We start from the raw sequence: 6,000 nt of genomic DNA, 5'->3' as shown, positions 1-6,000 counted from the left end.
TATATGGAATTATTAATAATTAACCGGTGATATTTTCCAACCAAAATACATTAATATTATTTTTAAATACTCTAATGGTTTTTGTTTAAAAGTAGTATTATAAATACATACTATACTATATATTATTATATTATTAAAGCTTAAATATAAAAAGTCCAGTTGGTCTGTTGATCAGTCGAGTTTGGTGAGCCGGTTGATATTCGACCCAGGTCGTTATTTAGGTTTATGCGTCTCTTAACTTATAATATATTTGGTATTATATTATTAATTATTCATAACGAAATATTAAAAGTTTATTGGTTAGTTTATATTTGCGTTTATACGTCTCCTTAAATTATAACATGTAAAAACATATTTCAACATTCTCATTAAAATATATATATTTGACCTAATTTTAATCAGTCATCATTTGACGAACTTAACTACTTTATAAGAATTTATTCATTTATTAAATAAAAAATTTATTTAACCGCATTATTCTATCATAATTCTATTTTTATAATAAAATTATTTAAAGTTATAATATATACAATAAAATAAAAAATATAATAACCAGCCGTGCATTGCACGGGTTATAAGTTTATATTTGTAATTGATGATATTGTACAAATTTGCGTTTATATAGAGACAAGAAAAATCTTTAACTTTAATATAACACTCTCATAGTTTATTTTAATTTCATTTATTTATTCTAACCTCATGTTCTCATATGTTTTTCCTTGCCAAACCTCATGTTCTTATTTTAATCTCATTTGGTTTCAGAAAAAAAAGCGGCCTGACTCTCACTTATTTTACCTCGTTCTTATATTAGGTCACCCCCAGGACTTAGGAGGTCCTTAAATCTATCTATACTGGAACTATTTGGGTTGAGTCATTTGTAGTTTTTTCTTTGAAGGAAGAGTCATTTGTAGTTATAACACCGATATAATCATCCAAACTGGAATCTGTACTGTCAATCCCTGCAGTATTCTTGAAAGAGTCGAGTGAAAGAATTTCTTCCACACTAATTGTATCAATCTGGAATTTATCATCAACGGAGAGGTCTTTCACTACTAAGGAAAAATTCCTTGTTGATTTGTTTCCGAGCCTGGCCTTCTCAATGCATGACAATGCAACTATCCTTTGCATGTCCCTGTCCATTGTCAACTTTGCAAATTTGAAAATCAGAGTACTAGCTAGTCTGGCTCCTGGTTTCTTTTGGAGGTTCGTAATTCGGGCCATATACGTGAGTTGAGTTGGGCTTTTTAAAACTAGGGAGGTGGAACAGAGGTCGTTTCTGAGTTGGAGATTCAGTAACAAGGCTCATGTGAATTTCTGCCCACCTCTTGAGTAAACTTGACATGGAAAAACTTAGACTGAAGAATTTTTACGTATTTTATAAAAAAAATTATTCATATTACTAATCTGGTTCTAATATAAGATACAGATACCTACAAATTCTCTTATTATTAATAACATTATACTTTATACACTTAATTTAGGGAATTGATAAATAAACTCCAAAGCTCCAATTCAATTTTTTCACTTATTCAAATCTCATTATCACCGCTAATATGGATGAAACATTGGGAGAAAACATGAGTAAATATGGTATAAAATTTGGATTTGGAGCTTAAATAGCAAACTATGGAACTTATTTATCAATTCCCTTAATTTAAAAATAGTTGTTTGCTTGTGAGCCTAAACAAGAAAAATGGCGGGACTCCAAAAAATTATCCCAAATATTTTCCCTACCGTGGCATTACTCGCGTAAACAAATACCAGCAATTCCAGCTGTGTAACTTATAGAACATGTTAGTAAAAAAGTCAATCAAATCATATCAAATCAAATCATATTGGACATGATTTGGATGCTAACTTTGCGCGCAACCGGATGCTCGCGCGGATGCTCATATGTTCACGTTACTGATTAGTGACATGTCACTATGTCAGTTCACCTAATTAATCTATGATGATAACTTGCAAAGAGGATGTTGTGTAGTTTGATTTTGAGGACGATCCTGAAAAAATCTGTCTTTTCATTTAAATAATTGTTTTTTTAACGTTATTTAAATAATTGATTTTTGAAAAAATATTTAAATAATTGTTACTCCCTCCGTCCCATTTCAACAGCTTTTTTAGAATTTGGTTGTTGTCCCAAAATAAGTGATTTTTTCTTGTTTTCGTGAACTATTTGGTAGGTGAATTTCAATTCTACCCCTCATTAATGCACCTTATATTTTCTATGCAATACAAATAGTGGTTTAGTTTGACTTTACTAGGGGTAGCTAGGTAAAAGTATTCAAATAAACACCTCCATAAATGTAAAAATTGGTTTGTGTGCATCTCTTTTTAGTTAAAATGGGACAGAGGGAGTAGTTGTTAATTTGTTATAATGTGACAAGTGATTGATTGTTGTAATTTATAATATCTCCAAAAATATGGTATTTATTAATCTTATTTAATTTTGGATATGTGCCAATCATTTTTTTTGAATAAAATATGCGCCAGTCATTAATTTTAAAGTTTATGATTAGTGTAATCTTAATATATCACTTTTTTCTTCAACAAAAGTATCAAAAATAAATTTATTTTCTTTTTTGATTAATTTATTTAAATTTTGTTTAGTGAAATGATAATTTATACTTTTAAAATAAGTTCAAATAATAATGACCGAGTATATTTTAATTACAAATAAATAATCAATTACAACTTATGATTTTTTTTCTCAAAAAATTTAAAATTTAAACTATTTGAAATATCACGAAGCAAGTCACTTATTTAGTTTATTCATGTATCAACGCTAAACTAATATTAGATTTGTGCTAAAACAAGTATTTTTTGTCAAATTTTATTACATTGGTTTAGCTAGGAGTTAACGTGAAGATGACCGCAAACTAAATTATGATTAAAAAAAATTGAAAATATACGATAATTTATAGGATTCATTGATTTTTTTTCTTTATATTATCATTTCACAATTCGAACAAGTCCATACCAATTCACTGTATCATGAAATTACATATAAAATATAAACATCAATTCTGTTCAAATTGAGTATAATTTAAATAATTTTTGGTTTAATAATTCTAATAAATTAAATTCTTTATCAATTATTCAATTGACGTATTAAAAAGAGATAACTAAGCTTTTTTATAATTAATCCCTTTCTTACGTGATAATTTTGAATTAAGTATTTTCTTATGTGATTATTTTTTTAGAATCATATTGTAGTCGACAGAATTTATCACAGTTAAATTTCACTACATTATCCAATTCTTCCTCGTGGTAAAAAAGGATAGTGTGCATTTAATAAAAATATATTTTATGATTTCAGTAAGCACATGAAGTTAAGGAATTCTAATGGATTTGACTAGCTGTTCAAATATATATTTTAAAATTTTAATATCTCTAAATGGAAGTTAACAGAAAATAGTTATAAAAAAAAATTAGTCAAATGATTTAAAATATCTCCAAAAAGTCAATTGAACTATATAAAGAAATGGAGTGAGCTCATAGTCATATTGGATAAAAATTTTAAAATTTTGAAATAAATAAGTATTTTAGAACAAAAATGTATATTAAAGTTTTTCAAATAATATTTTTATGAAAAGTTTATGTAATCTAAAAGTTATGATAATATATATAACTGAAAAATATTTTGTGCTTCCTCTGATTGAGAATAATAGTCATGTTTAGCTGGTATTATTAAAATTTGTCCATAAATTCACATATTATATACATAAAAAATTTTAAGAACTGTGTTCTTAAAATCATATTTAAAATATATTTTTCAATATTTAAACTAAATAACAATAATTACTATTTTGCAATTAAACCACAACAATTTGATTATATAATAATCACAACAATTTGATTATATAATAATCACAATAATTATTGTGGGATTAAAGAAGTAATATTTATTTTAGAGTGATTGACACTTTGTACCCCTTATATTTAGACGCTTTTTCGATTTGGTCTCAAACAATTTTTTTTGGCAGTATGCACACTAAAGTTCGAAAAGCGCTTCGCTTTGCACCCGTTGACCACTCTCCGTTTCTCCGTTTAATTGACCGTTAAAATTAACAGATGTGGAGTTTATACTTTGCACCCCACAGTTTTAATTTTTTTTCATGTGTAATTTGAAATATTTTTTTCCCATGAATGTGAGTACTTGTCTAAATTTGTGTGTTTTAAATACTTTTGTGAGCCACCACACTATTATATTCATGTCATGTTAATGTGGTGGTGATTTTGTTTCGTGAAATGATATTTATTTGGCTCACCAAACAAAATCACCATCACATTAACATGACATGAATCTATGAAAATAATATTGGGGTGACCCACAAAAGTACTTAAAACACACAAATTTAAACAAGTACTCACATTCATGACAAAAAATATTTCAAAATACTCATGAGAAAAAATTAAAACTGTGGGGTGCAAAGTGTAAACCTTTAACTTTAACGGTCAATTAAACCGAGAGTGGTCAGAGGGGTGCAAACCGAAGCGCTTTTCAAACTTTAGGGTGCATACTGCCAAAAAAAAATGTTTGATACCAAATCCAAAAAACGCCTAAACATAAGGGGTGCAAAGTGTCAATCACTCCTTATTTTAAATTGATTTCAATATTATGAATTTCTGAGTTAAATTAATTTTAAGTATATTTTATTAGCCGACTCTCACTCAAACGTGGGAGTACATTTTATTAAAAAGTTTATGAGAATCCCTTATCCGTATATAAGCCTCTTTGTTATCTTGACATATTTTACTACCATAATTTTAATTAATTAATTAAATAAAAATAGACTGAATACTAATCAACAATATCTATATAATTATGGAAATATTTGAAACTTAATTATTATAAAAATATTTAAAAATTCGGTGATCTTGTGAAATACTTATAAATCATTTGGCTTGCTCTTCTTTGTGAGCAGTTCATTCTGTTTCCAAGTACCTTCTCCCCCACACACAGACAGGTGGAGAATGCTAGATGCACGAAGAAAATATAGTCCCGGCAAAGAGGATGCTCCTTTCTTTGCGTGGCCATGGAAATATTTGGGCAGTTACAAGGTGTAGTAAACTCCCTCATTCTTTTTTAGCTTCTTTTGAATATTTGAAAAGCCTATACTTATTGTCTTAACTGGTTTAGTATTTGCTATACGGTCCATTTCTTGCGGAATTTCTCTATTCAACATATTGGGAGGAAAGACAGAGCCATGAATGTGATTGGTGCATGCATATATTTATGATATGCATGCTAAGAAGCCTTATTCATCAGTTATGGAGCTCTTATGATGCAATGCTTTTCCTTAATCATGATCGTCGTCTTTCACAGAGCGGCATTGATTATAAGCAAATCGACAACGAATGGCACTGGTATATTGCTTGGTTGATTTCGTGTTTATTTTTTAAGGAAAATAAATTTCCATTAATATAGTATAGGAAATACAAAGTAACATAATTTATTTCATCCACAAAAGTATACCATATAACTGGAGAGTACTCCCGGACATTTAGACGATATGGCCTTTAATGTCTGAAAAGATAACCCACGGACTGGGTTTGGTTAAAACCCCGCAAGATTTTTCGTGTTTTAGTTGTACTTCTCGGGGGATATATTTCTTGTTCGCATGTTTACTTTGAGTAATTACATGCATTTTTCAGGGACAATTTCATTATTCTTCAAGCAATTGTGGCCTCTGTTATATGTTTGATCTTTCCTACTCTGAGTGAGCTTCCTATTTGGGAAACTAGAGGCATCATCTGCTGTATATTTCTTCATGTGGTGCTTGTGGAGCCATTATATTATTGTGTGCATAGGTTATCACATGTCTCTGTTTTCTTTGAACGTTACCATTGGCTACACCATAGCTCTATAGTCCCTCATCCCTTTGCAGGTAAAAAAACACATACTGTAAAATCAACCATACAGTAAGCAGCTAGTCTTTTAAATGGCTGATACTCCATATTTGCAATTTTATTTGGTGCAGCTGGACACTCGTCATTCTT

Source organism: Daucus carota, chromosome 6 (assembly GCF_001625215.2).
Source record: "Daucus carota subsp. sativus chromosome 6, DH1 v3.0, whole genome shotgun sequence".
Classification (NCBI taxonomy): Eukaryota; Viridiplantae; Streptophyta; class Magnoliopsida; order Apiales; family Apiaceae; genus Daucus; species Daucus carota.
This window is presented reverse-complemented; position numbering follows the sequence as displayed.